The 25,603-nt window shown below is 57.1% G+C and overlaps 1 protein-coding gene across 2 annotated transcripts in view; it reads right to left on the bottom strand.

Annotated features, from left to right (window-relative positions):
* The window catches only part of LSP1 (lymphocyte specific protein 1), a 67,307-nt gene that overhangs the window by 41,422 nt on the left and 282 nt on the right, over positions 1 to 25,603 (bottom strand). The window lies entirely within an intron of this gene.

Consider the following 25,603-nt stretch of genomic DNA (forward strand, 5'->3'; position numbering starts at 1 on the left):
GGGAGCTGTTTCCCAGAGGATATTTTGCCCCATCACCAAAAGGAGAGAGTCTACCCCCGCTGCAATTATCACCGAGAGGTAGGGTGCATGAGCTGCAGAAGGACTGGGAGGGGTGGTCCTGCAGCCCCCAGCAGCCATCCTGTTGGGGTCTCTGTTGAGGCTGGGGAAAAGGGAGATGCCAGAAACCCAGCACAGAATCACACAAGAAAGATCACTGAGTCCAACCCCCTGCCAAAGCAGGATCACCCAGGGCAGGCCACACAGGAACACATCCAGACAAGTCTTGACAGTCTGCAGAGAAGGAGACCCCACAGCCTCTCTGGGCAGCCTGCTCCAGGCCTCCAGCACCCTCACAGGAAAGAAGTTTTTCCTCATGTTGAGGTGGAACCTCCTGGGTTCCAGTTTGTATCCATTGCCTCTTCTCCTATCACAGCACAACACTGAAAAGAGACTGAGCCTCCCCTAGCTCCAACCTCCTTGCAGGGAGTTGTGGAGAGCCAGAAGGTCTTCCCTTGGCCTCCTGTTCTCCAGGATAAAGAATCACTCCTCACCAGACCTTTCCCCAGCCCCTTCCCCAGCTTTGCTGCACTTCTCTGGAGCCAAGGTGGTGCACATCCCCTTGCTCCCAGACCAGCCACCTTGCTGCAGGTTGGGATCCCCCTGGGAAGCACCACTCCCTGCAAAGCAGCTTTGCAACCCAGGAAGGGTTTGTAAGTGGTCTTTGCAGTGCTGCAAGAGGTCTCACAGCCTCATCTCCAGCTTTGACCCAGGGAGGATGAGATCTGCACCCTGGAGCTGAAGCTTCTTCAGCAGTTGATCTGCTCCTCTCTGACCAGGAGAAGAGGGAGCAGTGGTGGAGTCCTTCTCTGCCCTTCCCAGCTTCCTTTCTCCCCTCTAGACAGCACTGAAAGGAGTCTGACCCTCCCCTAGCTCCAGCCTCCTCTCAGGGAGATGTAGAGAAGGTCTCCTCCTTGACCTTTTCTCCAGGCTAAACAACCACTTCTCCCCAGCCCTGTTCTCCAGACCCTTCCCCAGCTTTGCTGCACTTCCCTGGACCCACTCCAACACCTCAATGTCCTTCTTGGAGTGAGGGCCACAAAACTGAACCCACCACTCAAGGTATGGCCTCACCAGCACTGCATGCAGGAGGAGGGTCACATCCCCAGCCCTGCTGTCACAGCCTGGGGTTTATTTCAGCCTGGTCCCAGCTGAGATGGTTATCCTGGCTCTGAAGGATCAGCTTGGCAGCCAAAGGCAGCCAGAGATGCTGCATGAGCCTCTCCCTCCCATACATTCGTGTCATTCCTCAGCTGCACTGCCCTGTTCAGAGTCCAGCCTGCAGAGCTGGAGCAAGCAGGGGGAGGCAAGGAGGAAAATGCCTCTGTATGCTTCACCCTCAGCCTTCTTCTCATACCAAGCCTCCCCACCCATAGCTGCACAGCCTCGGCCATATCTCCTCTTTTCTGCTGTAAATCATTGCTCAGCCTTCCAGATGCAGACAGCAGGACAGAGCCACTTCCCACCCAGAGCCTGTCCACACCGAGGCAGTGGAGCTGGGGAGGGGGGAAGGCATCACACGGGGGGTGATAAGCACAGGCCAAAGCGTCTGAGCCGAGCGTGACACAGCCCAGACTGCCAGCCAGCAGCAGGGAGGGAAAGCCACAGGATGCACAGCAGAAACCTATCTCCTGCTGAAACATAAAAGCAGCTCTTGGTTTCTTAATTGAAGCCTGGGTTTTCACCTCTACAGCATGTCCCATTTCTGCCCCAAGAAGGATGGGTGGCTGTGCAGCCAGGCATCCAACTCTGCCTGGCTCAGCCTTCGTAGAATCATGGAATCAACAAGGTTGAAAGAGGCCTCAGAGATCATCAAGTCCAACCTATCACCTCAGGACTAAAGAAACCATGGCTCCAAGTGCCACATCCAAGCCTTTTCTGAACACCTCCAGAGATGGGGACTCCACCACCTCCCTGGGCAGCACATCCCAATGGCCAATCTCTCTTGCTGGGAAGAACTTTCTCCTCACCTCCAGCCTAAACCTCCCCTGGCACAGCTTGAGACTGTGTCCTCTTGTTCTGCTGCTGGCTGCCTGGGAGAAGAGCCCAACCCCCACCTGCCTACAACCTCCCTTCAGGGAGTTGTAGACAGCAATAAGGTCTCCCTTGAGCCTCCTCTTCTCCAGGCTAAACATTAAACTCCTTGCAAAGCTCAACCTGTCCCTGATGTGTGATGAGCAGAGGAAGCCCCAGGCTGGTCCTTTTCTGCTTCCCCAAGCAAAACATGAGGCATTTGAGAAAGCTGGTGGTGAATGGCAGGAGGAAAACTCAGAAGGGGGATGCAGGCAGGGCTGGTCCTTCGTCATCAGCCTTAGGGACACTGCTCTGACAGGGAGATGTTAGGTTATGGTTGGACTCAATGATCTAAAGGTCTTTTTCAACTGGGTCATTCTACCATTGTCTCCTCCTGCCTCTCACCTCACAAGGTGAGTACCACCTTGGGTATATGGGAGAGGAATTTGGGCTTGCTGGAGGTGTTGTAGCCAAGCTGATTAGCATCTACAGTCGAGGCAAAACCCAAGCTCAGAACACACTCGGCGTGGTCCTTTGACCAGGGGGCAGATGCCACCAGGCAGGTGCAAGAGGAGAGCAGTGTTGGAAAGGTCATCCTGGTGCCTGAAACCCCAAAGGAAGAATCAGAATAAGGAGAGCAGAGCAAAGGGGAAGAGATGTGTGCAGGGTGGATCTGAGGATCCAGAAAGGCACAAGGGGTGATCCACACTTCCAGATGTCCGGAGCCCACTCACAGCACCATGGAATCACCTGGCTGGGAAAAAATGCTTGAGAACATTGAGTCCAACCATACCCTAACACCTCACAACTGTCAGACCATGTCCCTCAGCTCCTCATCTAAACATCTTCTAAACACCTCCAGGGATGCTGACTCCACCACTCCCCTGGGCAGCCTGGGCCAGCGCCCAGTGACCCTTCCAGCGAGGAAACTTTACCTAACATCCAACCTAAACCTCCCCTGCTGCAACTTCAGGCCTTTTCCTCTTGTTCTATCACTCATTGCCTGGGAGAAGAGGCTGGCCCACAGAGGCAGCTGATGGGAAAGGCTGCTCCATTTAATGGGCACTGGTGTTAATCACAGCAGGCAGAACCCCACCGAATCCCTTCCGAGGTGATGGATTGCAGCCCCAGGAGCGTGGGTGCTGAGCACACAGATAGGCTGGTGCAGTAATGCATGGACATCACCAGGCAGGAATTTGGCAGGGGGTTGGGGGGAAGGAAAGGGCTGGATCTGAGCCCTGGTATTCAGTAGGTGTGAGAAATGGGTGCTGAGTACAACCTCGACCCGAGGCCCTTTCTCACGGCCTCTCCATCCCAGCCCTAAAGGTTCCAGCAATCAGAGGGGCTCCTAAGAGCAGGAAGTCTGGGCTCTGTTTGTGCAAGGCAGAAGCATGCCAGAGGAGAAAACAGGCATGTCAGAGGGGTTGGGACTGCCTTACCCAGCTGCTGATCTTGTTTCCCACCCCTTCTCTCGGAGGGAATGAAACCTCCACAGCCTCCCTGCCCTGGCTGCCCTCACCCAGCAGCCTTCCTGATTCAGCCATGCTGGAAGATAAGCCAAGGGAGGCAAGCAACAGTCTTGCCCCTGCTTCAAACTGGGGTTAAGAGACAGTTGGGGTTGTTCAGCCTGGAGAAGAGAAGGCTCCAGGGGAGACCTTCTGGTGGCCTTTCAAGACTTCAAGGGGCCAGTCAGAAAGCTGGGGACAGGCTTTTGAGCAGAGCCTGCAGTGACAGGACAAGAGGTGGTGGTTTAAACTAAGAGAGGGAGACTCAGAGTGGAGAGAAGGAAGAAATGTTGGACACTGAGGGTGGTGAGAGCCTGGCCCAGGTTACCCAGAGGGCTGGTAGATGTCCAGTCCCCAGAACCACTGCAGGTCAGGCTGTCTGGGGCTCTAAGCAACCTGCCCTAGTTGCAGCTGTCCCTGCTGGCTGCAGAGGTTTGGGCTAGATGGCCTTTGAAGGTCCCTTCCAAGCCAAATCTTTTGATGTTTCTGTGATTCAGACCCAAAATGCTGATTTTTATAGCACTGCTGCCTTGGCCTGGGGTCCTTCATTTTGCAGCCCTTGGGGTGACCTGGTCCCCCCAGTCCCAGCAGCAGGAGGGACTTTGCTGCCCAGGAGCTGGCAGGAGGCAGTGGGGAAGCCGTGGGAATGTGCTGCTCTGCTCCCTGGGAGGGAGATCAGGCTCCTCATCCATGGACGTCACTGAGATGTTGTACTGCAGCAGGAACCAGGCTCAGCAGCAAGCCCTCAGCCCCTGCTGAGCTAAAGCAACATCTCCTCATGAGAAAGCCCCAAGATACTGATTGCAACTCCTGGGCATGGCCACCACAGCCTCTTGCCATGGGACCGAGACAACTGGCAGCCCCAGTTGCCCTCTGCCCACCATACAGCTGGGGGATGGTGCTGCTGATGCTGGGTGCCCCTTTGAGTGTCCTCCATCAGAGGAGTTAAGGCACACAGATGGTGGGAGAAGAACAAAAAGAGGCTGGAAGCTGAACATTCATCCTTACCCTCCCAGCTGCAGACCTCAGCATCCCCACCCAGGACCCTTTCCAACTGAACCACGCTCAGGTACACGTGGTGCTCCTGTTCCACCCCACCAGAAGATGTGAATAACCTCAAGGGGCCCAGAGTCTCACTAGAGTTACCCAAAAATATCTATGGGCTCAAGTTCAGCCCCTAAATATCCAGCAGGTAGAAGTCTGAGACAAGCAAGTCTGAAAACACCACCAAAAGCCATCAGCTGGCTCCTGGGAAAGGCCAATGGAGGGTGGAATGCTGCTGAAGAAACAAGCCCCAGAGCTGGGCTGGAGTATTGCATCCAGTTCTGGAGCCTCCACTACAGGAAGGATCTGGAGGTGCTGGAAGGTGTCCAGAGAAGGGCCATGAGGATGAGCAGAGGGCTGGAGCTGCTCTGCTCTGAGGACAGACTGAGGGAGTTGGGGCTGTTCAGTCTGGAGAAGAGAAGGCTCTGAGGAGACCTCATTGTGGCCTCCCAGTGTCTGAAGGGGGCTGCAAGAAAGCTGGGGAGGGACTTTGGAGGGTGGCAGGGAGGGATAGGACTGGGGGGGGATGGAGCAAAAGTAGAAGTGGGGAGATTGAGATTGGATGTGAGGAAGAAGTTTTTGCCCATGAGGGTGGTGAGAGCCTGGCACAGGCTGCCCAGGGAGGTGGTGGAAGCCTCATCCCTGGAGGTGTTTGCAGCCAGGCTGGAGGTGGCTGTGAGCTGCACGGTGAGGTGTCCCTGGCCATGGCAGGGGGGGTGGAACTGGCTGAGCCTTGAGGTCCCTTCCAGCCCTGACAATGCTCTGATTCTCTGAATGGCACTAATGAAGGCCCTGTGCTCCCTGCTGGCCCTGTGCCAGCATCCCTCCATCCTTTCACCTCTGCTGCTGGTTCATTCCCCACGGTCATTTTCCCTGTCCCACTTCCTCATGGCAAGCTCTCCTCTCTCCCAGGCCCATGCACAGCCCAGCAAGGAGGAGTAAAGAGGTGCTGCAATAGCTCCTGGAGGCAGTAGCTCCCTCCCAGGCAGCAAACCACGGCCAGACCACATCCTGGCACCCACCACAGCCTCCCATAGAGCACAGAATCGCTTTGGTTAGAAGAGACCTTTAAGGTGATCAAGTCCAACCTTTAACCCAGTACTTCTGGGTCCCCCTTCAAAGCACCCTCCAGCCTTCCCAAAGCTCTTCAAGCTCCTTGTTCCCAGCTCAGCACTCAGGAGGTCAACAGAGGAACATTGGAGAAGACTCTTCCCTGCTGAGCCACATCCTGGTGAGCTCCAGGAGGCAGCGTGGAAAGAACAGCATCCCACAGAGGTGGGCAAGGCCTCCCCCTCCCATCAGACTCCATCCCACACTCATGACATACTCCAAAGTGGGCCAGGACAGAGGGGTATGCAGGCTTGAGGCCAGCTCTCACGGTTTGCCTTCCCATATTGATGACTCCACAGAAGATAGAGCAGCCCAAGTCCCATCCTACAGAGCAAACACTTGGGTTTATCACCCAGTCTCATCTTCTGACTCATTTTCCTCCCCCTGAGCTTTCTCATCCTCGAGATTCAGCTGCCCTTCCCCACAGCATCATTTGCACCTCAGGCTCTGCAGCGTGGCAGAGGCCTGCGGTCAGAGATGCTCAGCTGGCTGTTGGCAGTGCAGCCACCATAGAATCAGTAAGGCTGGAAGAGACCTCGAAGATCAGCAAGTCCAACCTGTCACCCAAGACCTTCTGACTCCTAAAGCATGCTTCAGAGCCCCTGCCCTGGGCCAAGGCCCCCATTACAAGCAGCATGCAAAGAATCAGAGCTCTCTCCCTGATGGCACCTGAGATTTCCTCACGTGCTGCATGAACCCCAGAGCAGCTCAGAGAACCCACATCCATCTCTGCAAACCCTTCACAAGGGAGGTTCTCCTGCCCCTCTACTGTGCCCTAGTAGGGCATCATCTGAACTACTCTGCCCAGTTCTGGGCTCCCCAGTTCAAGAGAGACCAGAAGCTGCTGGAAGAGAATCCACTAGAGGCTGTAAGGATGTCGAGGGGCCTGGAGCATCTCTGGGAGGAGGAAAGGCTGAGCCCTGGGGCTCTTGAGCCTGGAGAAGAGCAGCCCCAGAGGGGATCTTCTGCTGATCAGTATCTAAAGGCTTGGGGGCAAGAGGCTGGAGCCAGACTCCTTTGCACTGGTGCCCAATGACAGGACAAGGGGCAGCAGACACAAACTGCAACCCTGAACAGCAGGAGAACATTCTTGGTTGGGAGGGTGCTGGAGCCCTGGAGCAGCCTACTCAGAGAGACTGGGGCTGTTGGGAACTGCAGTACTGGGTCCAGTTCTGGGCTCCCCAGCTCAAGAGAGACAGAAGTACTGGAGAGAGTCCAGTGGGGGCTACAAAGCTGCTGAGGGGCCTGGAGCAGCTGTGTGAGGAGGAAAGGCTGAGAACCCTGGGGCTCTTGAGCCTGCAAAGAGCAGCCCCAGAGGGGATCTGAACAATGCCCAGCAACAAGTAAAGGGTGGGGGCAAGAGGATGGGGACAGATTCTTGTCAGTGGTGCCTACTGGATGGGCACAAACTGGGAGCCAGGAGGTTCCATCTCAACAGAAGGAAAACCTTCTTTTATGTGAGGCTGCTGGAGCAGGCTGCCCAGAGAGGTTGGGGAGTCTCCTTCTCTGGAGAGACTCCAAACCCAGCTGAGCACTGTGCTCCTGGGCAAGCTGCTGTGGGTGCCCTGCTTTAGCAGGGGGGTTGGACTGGGTGACCTCCAGAGGTCCCTTCCAAGCCTCACCATGCTGGGATTCTGTGAAGGAGCAGGCTATAGCTGTGCCAGAGGGACTGAGAGCTCCCCCATTTCTTCTCACCCAGCACAGGAGAGTGAAATAGGAAAGAGGAAGACACGAAGCTTGAGGACTTGCAAGATGATCTACAGCATGCCACACTCCTGCATCCAGCCATTCCCCCCATGGCTGCAGACCCCCCCCCAGGCCCTGCCTACCCAGCTGTGGGGATGTGACAGGCACAAGCCACCAGAGCATGTCCCAGGAGCGCTCCTGTGGCTCCCTGCACCAACCATGGGTGCCAGGAATCCAGTCTGGAGGCACAGCTGAGCTGCTTTCCAGAGGGGCTGATTGGAAGGGTTCATTAAGCAGCCATCTTCTCTTGCCAAGCACTCAAGAAACAGAGGGAGAGGCAAATTCCAGCAGGAGCAGATAAGGGACTGAAAGAATGGAGGTGACAGGCTCTGGATCCCTATCTTGTTTATGGGAATCCATTAGGAGGATAAGGACAAAAGGAGAGAGAGGCCGTGGCCAGGAGACAAAGCAGCTCATGTTTGGAGAGGACTTCAGAGCACACAAAGTCTGGTGGCTGTGGGAGGGGACCACAAAGGGATCAATCTATCCCTGGGGATATCCTGAGGCTCTGCCCCAGGAGGGGAATGCAAAGGCAGTGTGGGGCAGGGGCAGGGAGGCAGATAACCCTGCCGTTCCCATTCTTCTCCCTGCCTCTCCCAGCTGGTTACTCATCCCCTCTGCAGCCCCAGGGCATAAACCCTGGGCTCATTCCCACCTGCAGCTTCTGCAAAGCCACTGAGGAAGAAGGAAGCCTGATTTTTCTCTCTTTTTTTTTCTCCCCAGCCCAGCTGCAGGCTGAGAAGAGGTGAAGGATGCTCCCCAGAGCGCTGACTCAGCGCTTGCAGCCTGCAGCGCCTCTGACGTGGCCCTCTGCTCTCCAGCACATCAACACCCCCCTCCCCGAGCTCCCTCTGCACTCAACCTGTCAGCAGGGGGGGGTGGAAAAGCCCTTGCATGCAAGCCTGGCTCCTGGGATGGGTGCTCAGGGGTGGTGGCAGCCAGGCACTCCTTCTCCACACAGGCACAGGCCTTCACAGATGGTGTTGGGTGAGAGGTTGGACTGGATGATCTCAAAGGCCTCTTCCAACCTGGTCTGGTCTGGTCTGGTCTGGTCTGGTCTATTCTATTCTATCCTATCCTATTCTATCCTATTCCATCCCATCTCTATCTCTATCCCTATCTCTATCCCTATTTCATCCCTATCTCATCCCTATCCCTATCTCTATCCCTATCCCCATCTCTATCCCTATCCCCATCTCTATCTCTATCCCCATCTCTATCTCTATCCCATCTCTATCTCTATCCCATCTCTATTCCATCTCTCTCTCTATCCCATCTCTCTCTCTATCCAAGAGATGTGTGGATGTGGCACTTCAGGGCAGGGTTTCATGGCCATGGTGGTCATAGGTTGATGTTTGGACTCGATGATCTTCCAGCTGAAGCAATGCTCTGATTCTGTGGAAGCTGAGGGTTTGTCTCAAGCATAAAGCTGGGTGCTTAAGTGTTTGGGACTTGGCTCTCCAACCCCAAATCCACCAGGCTTTCACACTGATTTGAGCTCAGGCTCCCTTAACCCAGCTGCAGGACAGCCTGGCCAAGCAGCAACCTGAAGAAGATAATTCCCTGCTAATCCTGCTGCTGCTGCTGTGCAGCAGGGGCAGCCAGGTGAATCTGGGCATCACACTGAAATCCCTGGTGCTCAGGACTGTGGCTCTGAGCAGATGTGTTCCCTCCTGTGCTCCAGGTCACTGATGCACCTGGGGACATCTGAAGAGCCTAGGGCCTGCACAGTGCAACTGCTCTGCCTGCAGTCACCTTGGGACAGATGAAAGCAGAGCACAGCAGCCTTGACAGCAATAAATCTCCCAGTCAGAAGCCTCAAGACATGAATTGACTGAAGGAGCTGGTGTCTGCACACGAGGTGGCAGGGCTTGCAGAGGAGGAAAAGCTGCTCTGGGAGAAAACACAACTGCCAGCCAGGCTGTGCTGTGTTTAGAGCAGGTCCTGCCTATCCTGCTGTCAATTCCTGTGAGTATCAGTGGGGTTATTTGGGTGTAAAACCTGGAGCAAATCCCTCACACGTCTTCAGGCCCCCACCTCTCTCCTCGTCTGTAAGCAGGACCGGCAAGCACAGCCACAAAGGCCAACCTCAGCCAGATGAAGTGTCACAACCCCACTCAGGACAAATGTCATCCCAGAGCTCCTCTGGCAAAAGTCCCTGGGAGGCTGCTGAGGCACCAAAAAAATCCCTTTTCCACAGCAGGAGGGACTTGGAGGTACCACTGATGACAGGAAAACACCCCTGGCTGGGGCTGTGTGCAGAACAGCTCTTTGGACTCCCCTTTCCTGTGCATGAGGCACATGTGCTTCCCCTCTTCCCTCACATCTTGCCAGCCAGCTACAAGCCGGTGATTTCCACCCCAGTTCTCTTGCCTGGCCCTCCTCAGCACCAGCTGGCCCCAGATCCAAGCCTGATGCACAGTTACATAGAGGGTTCCAACCCCCATCAGCCCCTGCCCGAGCCCTGCTCTCCAACAGGGAGGGGTAACCAAGATCCCAGTCTGCTGAGTCCAGGGAAAGAGTGCAAGGGGCCAAACAGGAGGTGGAGAGGGAAGGCAGCTCCTCCTGCACACTCTCCACCCCAGGCACCCATGCAACCTGTGGGAGCTTTTCTGCTGACTCCACCAGGTCCAGAATGGGGCTGCAGGAGCAGGCAGGAGGGGCTGGCTGGCTGGCTGTGGGAGTCAGTTTCTCTTCCACGGTAAAAAAGTCCCTTGAGAGGTGAGCTTTAGAGGCTGCATCACCAGGGAAGCCCCAGATTAACTGGAAAACACCTATCCAAATAACCCCCAGCCTGACATCTGCTACCTCCCAGCTGCAGACCAGCAGGCACGAGTGAAGAGAGCACAAGGGAGCCAAGAGGTGCCCAAGACACCGGGTATGGGTCCAGTGCTCCCTAGTTGCACCTCTCACCCATCCAGCTCCTCAGTTAAGTACAAAGAGGTGAGGAGTGCCTCTCTCCATCCCAGTCAGAGCCAGCAGCATGGCACAAAACCTTCAGCCAGAGGAAGACCCTGGAGAGCCACATTGAATCCCTGGAAGGGTTTGAGACCAGGCTGGATGAGGCTTTGAGCAACCTGATCTAGTGGGAAGTGTCCCTGCCAAGGGGCAGGGGGGTTGGAACCAGATAATTCCTTCCAACCCAAACCATTCTGTGATTCAAGGCTTTCCAGCCTCCTGTGAAGGGCAGAGTGACCACAGGGAAGGGAATCCCAGTGCCAGCAAACAATGCAGCCCTGCTCCCCAGCTGAGAAACAGGAATCGACCCACTGGGACCTGCCCTGGCAATCACACTCCAAGGGAAAGGTTCAAAGGTTCAGCACTCAACCCAAACCACGATGCCAGCTCACGGCATCCTGGGAGGAGCTGGCCCGCTGGAGAGCTCTGGGGTTGGGAATGCACATCCCAGGCTGCCCGACGTGTGTCTCCTGCCAGCAAAAGGATCCTTTGGCTAGGCAGGAGCCTTCAGTGCTCAGGGACACAAACAGACACAGCACTGAGCTCTCTCTCCCTTGCAGATGGGGCTGAGGGGGAGCCAGGCAGCTCAGGTGCATGTCACAGCACAGTTGGGCTCAGTTCTATCAGCTGGGTGCTCCTGGAAAAGCCATCACTAAGTTCAAATCTGCTTTTCTCATAGTGGCTTTACGGGGGGGGGGGGGATGGAGGAGGAGGAGAAGGGAGGGGTGATGGTGGTGGTATCTATTTCCCTTCCTCCCAACGCATCGCGCCTGCTGGAGAGCCGGGGCTGAGAAAGCAATTCAGCCTGTTTAAAGGGACACGGGAACGGCCGAGCCGGACCACGGCGCCTTTCCGCACCCCCGGTCCCTCCGGTCCGCACGCCGGGCAGCACCCAACCGGGGCTCTCCCCCACCTTACCCCCACAATGCGAGCAGCACTCAGCCTGGAGACCCCTCCGGGTCGCCGCTCCCAGCAGCCAGCCGGGAGCAGGCTCCTCTCTCCGGAGACAGCACCCACCCAGGTCCCCCCAAAGCGGGCAGCGCTCTGCCTGCAGCCGGGTCCCCCCTCCGGGGACAGCACCCATTCGGAAGCTGGGTCTACCCCACGGGCAGCACCCAGCCGGGAACAGGGTGTCCCTCCTCCCCGCGTTGTGGACAGCATCCAGCCTAGAGCCGAGCCCCCGCTCCCGCGGACAGCACCGAGCCGGGTCCCCTCCCCCTGTCGCGGGCAGCACCCATGCGGGAGCCGGGTCTCCCCTCCGGGGACAGCACCCATCTGGGAGCTGGGTCCACCCGGTGGGCAACACCCGGCCGGCAACACCGAGTGCCCACCCGGGACCGGGTCTCCCCCATCGTGGGCAGCATCCAGCCGGGATCCCGGTCCCCCGCCGCGGGCAGCACCCACCCAAGCGTGCCTCAGCCCCGGGGGGCAGGTGATGTTCCCTGACCTGATGAGGTTCTGCAGGCCCTGCTTGCTGGAGTTCCTCCTGAGGACCACGCTGCTGCTCATGGTGGTGGCCAGGGCCGAGGGGCTGCTGCTGCCGCCCCCTCCCCAGCGCCGCAGGCAGCTGCCCGCTCCCCCCTCTCCGCCTTCAGGAAGTTCTGCAGCCGGGTTCCTTTTGTTTCTGCGACTCCCCCCCCGGCTCCACACCCCCGGCTTGTCTCCTTCACCTCCACCTTCTCCTCCTCCTCTTTCTCGTGGAAGTGTCACGGGAGGCTCAGCCGGCGGCGGGTCCCGCAGCACAAAGCCCGGCGCTCCCCCCTCCCAGCGAGGGGGGGTTTCCCTCACCCTCCTCTGCTTTAACTCCTCTCTCCCTCCTTCATCATCTCCAGCCCCCTCCTCCTTCCCTTAGACAATCCCTCCCCCCCTCCCCTCCATCTCATTTCCCTCCCCTCTCCTTTCCGCGTCGTGTCCCCCCCCCCCCCCCTTTCTTTTTCCACCTTTTCCACTGATTTCCTGATCACACAAAGCAACTCAGGAGCACAAATCGAGGCTGGGAACTTGTGCTCCGAGGGCGATAAATCACTCTTGGTCCATTCACAGCAGAAGACTTCTCCAAAGGGTTCACCTCCAGACAGTGCCCAAGCAGCTGGAGGTGAACCCGGGGCCAGATTAATGTGGCAGGGGCTTTGTGCTGGGAAATGCTGCTCTGGAGAGAAATGTCCTCCTCCTGGGATAGAGAGAGCAGCTGGATCTGAGGGGGAGTCACTGGGCTGCAGCCTTGGGCAGGCAAGCAATGTGCAACCTGCTTCTGCTCCCAAACCTTCCCCTCCCCTGCCTCCTGTGCCTCCCCTGCCTCCTGTGCCTCCCCAGCCATCAAATTGGGCAAGAGGAGGGAAAAAAAAACACCCACAAACAAACCAACCACCACCAAAAAACAACCCAAAGCCCAACCCAAACAACAAACAAATCCTCTGGCTTGCTTCCATAAAACATTGATAGCTCAGGAGATGACAGGAGTGAGTTGGATGGAGGACTGACAACATAGCTCCCTGCTCAACCACAGTGCCCATCCACCGTGGTTCAGGTGATTGCTCTTCATGCTACATCCTCATGGAAGGAGTTTTCTTCCCTGCTCTGCACCTCCTGGTCCACATGTGGGGAACAGCTCTGCTGCCATACCAAACCAACAGCAAGTTCCAGCCCTACCTCACCCTTGAGCATCATGGTACTCATGGCCCGGCCACGTTACCCTATGGCATGTGGAAATAGTCCTCTGGTTGTGTCTGAGGTGGGATCAGAATCACATAGGCTGGTAGGGGTTGGAAGGGACCTCTGGAGATCATCCAGCCCAACCCTCCATGCTGCAGCAGGGCACCCACAGCAGCTTGGCCAGGAGCACTATGGCCAGGTGGGTTTGGAATCTCTCCAGAGAAGGAAACTCCACAACCTCCCTGGGCAGCCTGCTCCAGGGCTCCAGCACCCTCACACCAAAGAAGATTTTCTTCCTGTTCAGATAGAATAGAATAGAATTAACCAGGCTACAAAAGACCTTCCAGATCATCAAGTCCAACCTATCACCCAACACCATCTAATCAACTAAACCTCCTGGCTTCCAGTTTGTTCCCATTGCCTCTTGTCCTGTCCCTGGGCACCACTGAAGTCTGGCCCCAGCCTCTTGCCCCCAACCCTTTAGCTGTTGCCAAGCAGTGCTCAGATCCCCTCTGGGGCTGCTCTTCCCCAGGCTCAACATCCCCAGGCAGGGCTCTCAGCCTTTCCTCTTCACAGAGCTGCTCCAGGCCCCTCAGCATCTTTGTGGCCATCTCTGTTGGACTTTCCCCTGTAGTTCCCTGTCTCTGCTGGGCTGGGGAACCCAGAATTGGACCTTGCATTACAGACGTGGCCACTCTGCTTAGACCCTTACCTTCCTTCTGCTTTCAGTCCTTCTCATCTCATTTACATCTTTCCTCCCACACACCTCTGCAGAAGCATTTCTTGCCACCTTGTAAGCTGCAATGGGGAAGTCACCCATGAAATGCACCCAGGAATCTCCACAAAAGGGAAGTGCATTAAGGCCAGAGCAGAAGGAGGTGCCTTCCCTCCTTCCCTCCAGCTCTTCATCCCAAAACAACTCCTTTCTTTTTTCCCCTAAGTGGTGAGGATCAGCAAAACTCACTCAGCACAGGCACTGATGCTGGCCTCGCCCTGTGGGCTGCTCAGACTCCACATTTCTTGGGTGAGAAGGTGCAAGAGAGCCACCACAAAAAGCCTCTGCTGCTGAAAGAGAGCCTGTCCCAGCCCTGCAAGTACTCACAGGAGTAATTAAGTTGAAGCATGTGAACCTTCCTGTTGGCTCCATGCAGCCACAGGGTTTTCTTCTTGGAGAGATTCAGCCCAAGCCTGCCAGTGCTTCCCATGCTCCAGCCAGCCAAGGATGCGAGACAGAGGAGCCCTGGGCAGGCAGAGACACAGGGAGCAGCCACGGGCCAGCAGCACACCGGGGGCTGGGTGAAATCCCAGCAGCACGCTGGTTTCAGGCAGGGATGCCGAGCGATCCGCGGGGAGCTGAGGAGGGGCAGGGAGGAATGCAGCCGCTGCCACCGGGGGGAGGCAGCAGCCTGCTGGGTGTGGGGAGCGGGGAAGGCATTGCTGAGGAGCAGAGGTGAGATTCTCCACGCAAACAGCAGAGGGGAAAGCTGTTGGTTCCCCCAGCCTTGCCACCACGCTTGGGTTGATCTCCTGGAAGATGCCAGCAGGAGCACCTCACCTTTCAAGCCCTTGGCAGATGGCTGCCCCCCAAGCTTCTCAGCGATGGGGACCTCCACTGATCAAGGCTGACACAAACCATGCCTTGGCTGATGAAATCCAGGACCAGAGAGAGGTCATGACATTAGATCTTGCTGGTCTAAGGTGCTAAGATCTTTCAGAGACACCAGCAGTGAAAGAGTGAGGAAAGGAGGCCCAACAGGCAGCAGGCTCCTGCAGGGAGGCATCCCCTAAGTACTGCACTCTGCCTGGAAAATCCTCCTGCCTGCACAAGGTGGTTGTGCTACTTGACCTCTGGGGAAGGTTTCTTGCCCTTCTCCTGGCTTTCATCTTGGAGAAAGACGTCAGACATGAGAAGCAAACATCCTTCCTCCTCCAGCAGCAGCAGGCTCCTGCAGGACCATGGCAAGAGAGCCGAGCAGGACCCTCTGACTCAAAATCACAGCTTGCAAGGAGGAAAGGAGCTGTGCACTGACACAGGGGACCTTAGACCCACTATCCAAGAGCACCAAGGCTGGGCCTGATGAACCACAGGGCCAGGAGCGCTGCAGGGGAAACTCCTCCTCGTCACTCGGCAGGGCAGAAGCACCTCCGGTCCCCTCTGCTCCCCTCGCTCGCTGCCAGGCCCAGGTGCATCCATCTGAGCCACACCACGGACCCACCACCAGCAAGGTCAGCATCAGCCCCACAGCTGCTCGAACCCTTCCACAGAAACAAACCTCCTGGTCCCAGCAGGAAGCAGGCAGGAGCACAGCAGACACAGGAAGAGAGACAAAGAATCGATTCATCTGTTGGGCTTTTGGCAGGGGCGAAGCTCCGCCGTCACATCCCTGCAGCAGCCCCCACGAACCCCCTAGAGGAGCAGGGGTGTGGGGAGCACCCAGAACACCCCCCCCCAGGGAGCTCCCCAGGCGTGGGGCAAGCAGAGGAGGCGAGGTGGTGGGACAGAGTGAGCGTCTCCATCGCTGCAGGAGGAGGGTGGGAGGCCCAGGGACGTGGGGCTGCCCCAGTTCCTGTTAATTACACAATCACTCTGCTATGTAGGGCTGCTTGCAAAATCAGTTGGAGGCTGACACATGGTCTAGGAGGGGGAAAAAAAGAGAGAGAGAGAGAAAGGCTCTCATCCTGCTGCCAGAGAACCGAATTTCTCTGCTGTTCCTGGGATGCAAAGTGCTGTCAGCATGAGCCCCAACCTCCAGCTGCCTGGAGGGGCAGCCCTCTAAGGTGCTGCCAGCGTGGTTTCCAGAGGCCCCTGCCTACATGGCAGATTCCACCTCGAGAAAGCGGTCTCAGAGGCACAGCCTCACTTTTTCAGGCAGCCCTTTCCCAGCTGGGGACCCTGCACCTCCCCCAGCAGGACGATGGAGTAGATGGGGGTCTCTGGTTTGCCTTTGAAGTGATGGATCCTGACCCCTACTGTCCCAAACCTCTCTCCACAGCCCAACACCTCCACAGCCTCTCTCTCTCTCTGTCCACCATGCCCACACAACCCCCACTTTGAAAGCAGCCTGGCAGACATCCCAGCCTACTGGAAGGCCCAGCTCAGCAGCAGGGGCACACCAGTTGCTCCATCAGCTGTGTAGATGGTGTGCTTTACACAGACAGGGCTTGCCTGCCTTTCCTCCATCCCTCATTCCCAGCTAGCTCAGCCCAGCTTCCTCTGCCTGCACTCCCTTTTTGGCAGCCAAATCCAGAGGCCAAAGCAGAGATAATCCCAAGGAAGCAGGGTGTCTCACAGCCAGAAGTGGCACATTGTCTCCTTCACACCACAGCAGCTCCAAGCTCCAGCAGTGAGCTGTCACTGGGGCAGGACTCTGCTCCCCTGCAATCAGCTCTGGCTGCAGGGGAAAGAGCCCAGTCCAAGTGATGCTCCCCAGCAAGACTTCCTCTGCCCTGGCCATGAGTCAGGAGGAGATGCTCCCAAGCCCATGTGTGAGCCCATGGGGGTTCAGGGAGGGGGTGCTGTAGGCAGGAGCTGTCTTGGCTCAGAGCTTTGGCCTGGCCCACGCAGTCAGAGGAGCACCATGGAGACCATGTATCACCGGGGGTGAGGTTCAAAGAGTCAACAAACACCACCTCAGACCAAGTCTGAAGCACTTGGCCTGGGATCAGGGATGACTCTGCTCCTGTGGCATCCAAAGAGGCAGAAAGGAGAGGGAAAGGAAGCTGGGTCTGGAAGGAGCATCCTTCTTCCTCTGCCCTGTTGCTGCCCCTCACCTTCACCCCACTCCCTGTGGTGCTCTTCAAGGGTCCACATCCACAAACCTAACGTGCCAAGAGCTGGCTTCATCCCCTGCTGAGGGGAAGACACAAGCTCAGGTGCTTCTGCTCCAGGGGTGGCACAAATGAGGACAGAGGATGAGAGGACCAAGGGAAAAGGGAGCAAAAGAAATGTCCAAGAGCTGGGTTTACCCAAGGGGGGAGGAGGGAAGCAGAGAGAGGTGCTGTTAACCATTAACTGGGACAGCCAGGAGATCAGCTGTGCTCTGTGCTGTGCAAACAGGGGGAGAGACCACCTGAGCGATGTGCTGAGCTGCCACCCGGGCTGTTACAGACCAGGGCCAAGGCCAAGTGACTCAGCCAGGCCCTGGAGGCGTGCAGCTGGGCCAGCAGGTCGAGCCAGCAGGGTTCCTGCACCGTATCTATAGAGTAGGTTAAATCAACAGAGCCATTGGGAAAGAGGCAGGAAGACAAAACAATGGCTGCAGATAAGACACTCCCAGCCCGTGAGAGAGGGTCACTACAGGACAAAAGGACAACTATTGGCCCTGAAGAGGCCAGCTCCAGCTCTTTGGGATGCCTTGGGCCAAGAAGTAGGGCAAAAGGCTCCCTCCAGGGTGAAGAAGCCCTAGAGGTTGTGTGAGTGTGCCACAGTACCATGGTATCAGTCAGGGTTGGAAGGGACCACAAGGATCATCTAGTTCCAACCCCCCTGCCATGGGCAGGGACACCCCACACTAGATCAGGCTGGCCAGAGCCTCATCCAGCCTGGGCTTGAACACCTCCAGTGTCCCCCACCTGCAGACACTGTAGGTGCCTCAAAAGGACCTGAGAGCATCCCATTGCCTTGCAGCAACCTCCTGAACCTTTGGTCATCAGGGATTGGAAAGATGCTGAATGAGTCTGAACTTTGAACATCAAATAAATGGCCTTGGTTATGGCTGTGTGGATTAGAAGGACACTGGGCAGCTGAAGACACCTTCAGATGTCTCCCATGTGTAGCATAAGAGGAGCACAACCTAGAGGGGAGGCCCCCACAGCCCAGAGGGGGAGGTCCCCACCACCTTCTCTCACCAAGTGGCATCAGTGTGATGTGCTTAAGCATCACCCAAAGCCAGCCAAGGAGAGGCTGAGGGAGCTGGGGTTGCTTAGCCTGCAGAAGAGGAGGCTCAGGGGAGACCTTCTTGCTCTCTACAACTACCTGAAGGGAGGTTGTAGCCAGGAGGGGGTTGGTCTCTTCCCCCTAGGCAACCACCACCAGAACAAGAGGGCACAGTCTCAAGCAGTGCCAGGAGAGGTTTAAGCTGGCTGTGAGGAGAAAGTTCTTCCCAGCAAGAGAGATTGGCCATTGGAATGTGCTGCCCAGGGAGGTGGTGGAGTCCCCATCCCTGGAGGTGCTCACAAAAGGCTTGGATGTGGCCCTTGGAGCCATGGTTTAGTTGTTAGGAGGTGTCAGGTGTTAGGTACTAGGTTGGACTTGATGATCTGTGAGGTCTTTTCCAACCTGGCTGATTCTGTGACACATTTGGTTGCTAGGCTTGCAGGAAGGAACTGCTGTGTGAGGCCAGCCCTGTGTCCCAGCCATGCTCAGCTGACCAGCACAGCTTTCAAGAAGTGAAATAAAGCTTCTGCCCAATATAAACTCATTAGCTCATCTGTGGCTGGCTGGAGGGCTCTGATGCAGCACCACATTGTGCAACACAAGCAGGTTTAGCAACCACGAAGCCCTGCCTCAGGCTGCTGGGCTGCTCGCTGCAGCTGGGCTCAGGGTAGGCTGATGGGTAGGGAACCCCCTCCAAGCATCATCTTCCAAGCTGGACCCTGTCCTGGGGAAAGGCCTCTGATCAGCTTGCCAATGTCACTGAAACACAGAACTAACCAGGTTGGAAGAGATCCCAGAGATCATCAAGTCCAACCTATCACCCAACACCATCTGAGCAACTCAACCATGGCACCAAGTGCCTCAGCCAGGCTCTTCCTAAACACCTCCAGGGACAGGGACTCCACCACCTCCCTGGGCAGCACATCCCAATGGCCAGTCTCTCTTGCTGGGAAGAACTTTCTCCTCACCTCCAGCCTAAACCTCCCCTGGCACAGCTTGAGACTGTGTCCTCTTGTTCTGGTGCTGGCTGCCTGGGAGAAGAGACCACCTCCCAGCTGGCTACAACCTCCCTTCAGGGAGTTGTAGAGAGCAAGAAGGTCTCCCCTGAGCCTCCTCTTCTCCAGGTCTCCCTTACCAGAGATGGGAGCTGTGATGACAGGACAGGCAAAAGCATCATCATGTATCCAAAAGGCCTGAAGACCACCACGTGCCTCCATCAAGGAGCAGGACAGTCACTGATGCTCCAAAGGGAAGGCCACTTTATTGTGGCCTTCCAGTAGCTGAAGGGGGCTCCAAGAAAGCTGGGGAGGGTCTTTGGAGGGTGTCAGGGAGTGATAGGACTGGGGGGGATGGAGCAAAACCAGAAATGGGGAGATTGAGATTGGATGTGAGGAAGAAGTTGTTGCCCATGAGGGTGGTGAGAGCCTGGCACAGGTTGCCCAGGGAGGTGGTGGAAGCCTCAGCCCTGGAGGTGTTTGCAGCCAGGCTGGATGTGGCTGTGAGCAACCTGCTGCAGTGTGAGGTGTCCCTGGCCATGGCAGGGGGGTTGGAACTGGCTGCTCCTTGAGGTCCTTTCCAACCCTGACAATTCTATGACTCTGTAAGCCCTCCACTAGGTTCAGCTGAGCCTTTCTGCACAAGCTGTGTGCAGGGAGATGGCAACTGGAGCAGATAAGCAGCAGCAGAAGTGGCAAATGCCAGCCCAAGGAAGGAGAAGCCCCACCAGAGCTGGGCTGCACAGCCTGTGTGTCACAAGAGCCTGTCCTCAGCTCAGCTCAGGCTGCAGTCGGCTCAGTGGCAACCGCAAGGAGGCACTTAGTTTAAGAGACAATAATTACTGCCCTCACTTTTCCTGGGGAGGGAACTTTGGCCCTCCCAGAGAGCTGGCAGTCGTTGCTGCTTGGGATCTGTCAATAGTTCAGGGGCGGTCGATGCTAATGGCTCTGAGCAGGCTCTCAGCGGGAAGGCGAGTGCTGCTGCAGCACCAAAGCAGGCAGCAGCACACCGGAGAGCCGAGCTGCCTGCCGAGGGCCTGACCAAAGGGCACTGCACATCCTGGCACCAGCAGGTACCTGGAGCTGGGAGAGGGGCTACTGCAGAGGCCATCCCTAGCAAAGGGTCTCTCCTCCACAGGAGCATCTGAGCAGAAGAGCTCTGCTGATGCAGAGTGGCCCAGCTGCGGGGCAGGCAGGGGGACAGCACAGAGGGTGGAATCCCAGACTGGTTTGTGATGGAAAGGACCTTTGGAAGTCATCCAGTCCAACCCCTCTGCAGTCAGCAGGCACATCCCCAACTAGAGCAGGTTGCTCACAGCCCCAGACAACCTGACCTGCAGTGGTTCCAGGCATGGGACCTCTCCCACCTCTCAGGGCAACCTGAACCAGGCTCTCACTACCCTCAGTGGCAAACATCTCTTTCATCTCTCCAGTCTGGCTCTCCCTCTTGTAGTTCAAACCATCACCCCTAGTCCTGTCACAACAGCCCTGCTCCAAAGCCTGTCCCCAGCTTTCTGATCAGCTCCTTTAAGCACTGAGAGGCCACCAGAAGGTCTCTCTGGAGCCTTCTTGTCCCCAGTCTGAACAACTCCAACTCTCTCAGCCTGGCCACGTAGCAGAGGGCTTCCAGCCTTCCATCATTGCTGTGGTCTCCACTGGCCACACTCCAACAGGTCCTGAGGACTCCAGAGCTGCCCCCAGCACTGCAGGGGGGTCTCAGCAGAGCCCAGCAGAGGGGCAGAGTCCCCTCCCTGCCCCTGCTGCCCCACAGTGCTGGGGATCAGCCCAGGACAGGGCTGGCTCTGGGCTGGCAGCTCCCAGATGTGCACCAGCAAAAGCATTTGGACAATTCACATCTGTGCAGCAGCAGGAGCAAGCCAGGCAAAATGAGAGCCAAGTAAGCCAAGTTTTGCACATCTCAGACCAGGGACTCCAACTTTTCAGCCCACCAGGTGCAAGTCACCCAGCAGGCTAACACCAGAAGCCTCTGACTGCCATTTCCAGTCATCAGTGAGCCCAGCTGGCTTTGCTCAGGCCTTTTTCTCTTTGTCCATGTATTCCCTGCACAATTCCCAGACACATCAGGCTGGTATGAAGCACCACCACTCCCCTGAGGGGAGCCCAAGCAGCTCCTGTGTTCTCACCCCATATAACTCAAGATGGAGCTACCAGCAGCAGCTCTGCTGACAGTCCCAGGAGGGCCTCATTTAAACCAGCATTAAATACCAGGAGATATTTCATCCTGCCTGGCTGCAAGTTCTCCTGCAGAGGATGGGAGCTGCCAGCCTCCCTGCTCAGGCGTTGCACAAGCAGTGGTGGAGCCCCCAGCAAGCTGCTGCTGCAGAGCTGCCCATGACAAAGACAACTCTGAGTGCTGAAACCTGGGATTAAGGCACTGCAGTGGCTGCCTCTCACATCTGGTGTGTGTTAGGATGGATAGACTGGCAGGGAAAACACTCCCAGGCTCCAAGAGGGGCTTCTTAACCCATTCCTGGCTGAGCCTCCTGGCAGCACCCAGCCAGGCTGAGCCACCTGGCCAAGCCTCAGGAGGGTTTGGCTCCTACCTCAGCAGTGGTTCTCTGCTCCCCAGGTGACTTGGGAAGCAATTCAGCTACCCAAACACAGGAGACAAGTGGCACTGAGGCTGCCTTGGGTGACTTAAGACACGTGGCAAAGCCTGGCAGATGCCACAGGGGTCCAGTGCCATAGAATCATAGAATGGAAGAGTTGGAAGAGACCTTAATGATCACCGAGTTCCAATGCCCCTGCCACAGGCAGGGACACCTTCTGCTCGGTCTGGTTGCTCCAAGCCTCACCCAGCCTGGCCTTAAACACTTCCCCATGAGATCACCCAGCTCTTGAGGACCACAGCAGGTCTGCAGTGCCAGGCAGAGAGAGATTGTGGTCCTAGGAGCCTAGCAGCCCCTGACTGGGAGCAGCAGTTGTCCTGTTTCAGCTGCAGCGCCCCTGGGCAAGCCCCACACAGCTGAATCCATGGCTGCAAACAGCCCCTGAGCTGCCCCAGGGGCAGGATCCCACTGTGGTATCCCCTGGTAGCAGCTCTCCCTGGGGGACCCTTCGAGCCCAGGGGCTTGCTGCCTTGCTCCGTGCAAGCCATAGAGCCCCACGCTGGCCACAAGGCTCTGCCTGGGCAGCTCCCCCTTGCTGACTGCTGCAGGTCTGCTGCTGCCGTTGGACAGGCCAGGCCAGGCAGAGCTCGCCCCCTCGTGGGGTGCAGCTAAGGGAGGCCTCCCCCCGCAGCGGGGTTGGGTGTCCAAGGGGTGCAGCCTGACCCTCTGCCCTGCTTCCTGCAGAGAAGGAGCTCCAGACCTGCCCAGCCTGCAGAAATGCTTTATGGCCCCAGCCCAGCAAGGCTGCTCTGGCAAAATCCTTCTCCTGGCAGCCCCCAGGGTGGTCCCAACAGGGGACAGCCAGCCCAGCCTCCCCCACAGCCAGGTCTCCCCAAATTCCAGGGTGCAAGAGATTCCCACGGGCTTCAGAGCCAGGCTTTTGCCCCCAGAGGCTTCAGAGCAGCCAGCAGAGAGCCTTCTGTGGTGACCAACCCAGTGAAGCCCAAAGGAAAGCTGCTGGGCAGTCCTCTGCTTTGACACACCACCCACCAGCCCCATGGCTTTAGGTCCCAAAATAAGCTCAGAGGCAAGGCCAGGCTGCTTTGGTGGCTGTGTTCTCTTCCTCCAAGGAGAAAGGGGCAGTGAAGGCACCTGCCACCTGCCTATAATTAGAGCTGGGTCTTGGGGTCCCTGCCAGAGCACCTATGGCCAACTTGGAAAGGCTCAAGTGTTGCCCAGCTTCATTAAATCATCCATCTGGCCTCCCCTGCTCCTTTCCCTGCTCTTTTTCCACTTCAGTGAGCCCAGCTGGGGCAAACTGTGACCAGGGAGCAGGGAGCAGCCATCCTTCCAGCCCTCCCCCACCCCAAGGAATCTGGTGCCTTGAGGGGTGCAAAGATTCTCCATGGATCAGTTTTCCCAGGCAACCTCCTTCCACCCTGGGGTATACTTAGCAACAGCACTCATCCTGGCCAGGGCCCTGGAGACTCCCCTAAGGACCTGGGGAATTCAAGACAGCTGGGGACAGACGTGGCAAAGAAAAGGCTTGGGGCTTGCTAGGACACCAGAGCCTCTTCCCCAGGAGGTGACCATACATGGGCTTGCCAAGGGCTCCCTGCAGCTTCCAGAGTGGGAAGTCCCAGAAGGAAGGAGATGGGGGAAGCTTGGGAGAAGCCAGCCCCTTGTCTAAGAGCTCAGGGAGAAGAGGACCATAGAATCAGAGAACTGTCAGGGCTGGAAGGGACCTCAAGGCTCAGCCAGCTCCAACCCCCTGCCATGGCCAGGGACACCTCACACTGCAGCAGGTTGCTCACAGCCACCTCCAGCCTGGCTGCAAACACCTCCAGGGATGAGGCTTCCACCACCTCCCTGGGCAACCTGTGCCAGGCTCTCACCACCCTCATGGGCAACAACTTCTTCCTGACATCCAATCTGAATCCACCCATTCCTAGCTTTGCTCCATCCCCCCAGTCCTATCCCTCCCTGCCACCCTCACAAGTCCCTCCCCAGCTTTCTTGCAGCCCCCTCCTCTTCCCATATCTCCTCAGGGTGCATTTACACAGAGAGTCTGGGGGTTTGCTTTCCTGGCAGCTCCATCACAGGACTCCCTGCTCACAGCCCCAGCTCACTTAGGAGCACTGTCCTGGCACTGCTCATAGCCAGGGCAGCGTGACAAGAGCTTTGTCCTCAAGGAGAGGATATCAGAGAGCCGAGCTAGCCACGGGGTGAGAAGAAGTCACCCCACAAGAAGAAGTAAACACTTCCTGCCTCCATTTCAGGAGTGGAAACCACCAGAGCCCAGGTCTCAAGCAGTGCCAGTAAAAGCCAGACTCTTGGCAGTGGTGCCCAGGGAGAGGACAAGGGGCAAGGGCCACAAACTGGAACCCAGGAGGTTCCATCTGAACAGGAGGAGAAACTTCTTTGGTGTGAGGGTGGCAGAGCCCTGGAGCAGGCTGCCCAGAGGGGTTGTGGAGGCTCCTTCTCTGGAGAGCTTCCAACCCCACCTGGGCATTGTGGCCCTGGGCAAGCTGCTGTGTGTGTCCCTGCTGTGGCAGAGGGTGGTCTCAGAGGTCCCTTCCACCTCCCACCACGCTGGGATTCCATGAGTGTGTGTGCCAGCCACCCTGCCCTCAGCACTCACACCTGCACGTGTCCAGTGGGTCTAAGAGTTGGAGTCCTACACAACAGACCCCTCCAGACAGGTGGAGTCCAGCAGGAGACAACAAAGGCAACAAGATACCTCAGCCCCACCAGCAGTCCCCACCCTTGGCTCTGGCACATGACTGCACCACAGCAAGAGGGGAACAGGAAGGTTCCACTGCCTTGGGCCACCTCCAGAACCTGCAAGGTGAGCTGAGCCAGGCTGGGTAGTGCTGGAAACACCATGCTGAGGACCTCTGCAGCTCCCCCAGCAGCCAAGGCTTCCCCTTTGTTTCGGCAGAGTGGTGCAGGGAGCCTTGCAGCACCTTTTGAAGCTCCCCAGTGAAGCCTTCAGCCAGGGCTAATTGCTGTCAAGTGTCAGCCAAGGCACTTTCTGCAGTGACAGGAGATGTCACACCTTGCTCCTCTGGTTGTCATCAAAGGCAGGGGGTCCCTATCAACATGAACTGTGCTGCCTGCTAGAAGCCTGGGAGAGAAATGCTAATGCAAGCTTTGAAGCTGGAGGAGGGATATCAGACAACCCTCCAAGCTCCCTAGGATTGAAATCAGGCAACCTCCCAAGCTCCCTGGATGCTCAGTCCACTGCTGGGACTTCTCCCTCTCTCTGCTTCCACCGCAGACAGATGTGGTCTCTGCCTGCTGATCTCCCTCTTAACCCACCCCGGAGAACTACATGGGAGTGATCAGACCCCAAATTGTACCATGCCTGCTGATGACAAAGCCACAAAGCAGAGCAAAGCCATCTCTGAACCTTGCAGCAGTTAGGCTGAGACACTGGAAGGTCAATCCAGCTGGGGGCATGGGGGAGCACAGCAGGAAATGAGCTGAGCCCAGTGGTCACTGCAAGGAGAGGACACAGCTGGTCTCCCCTCACTGATCTTAAGGATGGAGCTGACTTCAGCTGGTCCAGCTTGCCAGGACCCTTGCTGGAGCTGTGGTTCTCCACTTATCAGCCCCCTCCCAAGGGCTTTGATCATACAATTGTCAGGGTTGGAAGGGACCTCAAGGCTCAGCCAGCTCCAACCCCCCTGCCATGGCCAGGGACACCTCACACTGCAGCAGGTTGCTCACAGCCACCTCCAGCCTGGCTGCAAACACCTCCAGGGATGAGGCTTCCACCACCTCCCTGGACAACCTGTGCCAGGCTCTCACCACCCTCATGGGGAACAACTTCTTCCTGACATCCAATCTCAATCTCCCCATTTCTGGTTTTGTTCCATGCCCCCCAGCCACTTCTGATGAGAGCTTTAGTGTGTCTAAGTCTCTCCCTGGCTGGAACACCGTGTCCAAAGCCTGCAGGAGCATCTCACCCATGCCAGCCTCATGGATCTTAGACTCCCAGGATGGGAGGGGTTGGAAGGGACCTCTGGAGATGCTTGAGCCCATCCCCAGTGCTAAAGCAGGGTCACACCTAGG

The sequence above is a fragment of the Dryobates pubescens genome, chromosome 22, assembly GCF_014839835.1.
Source record: "Dryobates pubescens isolate bDryPub1 chromosome 22, bDryPub1.pri, whole genome shotgun sequence".
NCBI classification, from domain to species: Eukaryota; Metazoa; Chordata; class Aves; order Piciformes; family Picidae; genus Dryobates; species Dryobates pubescens.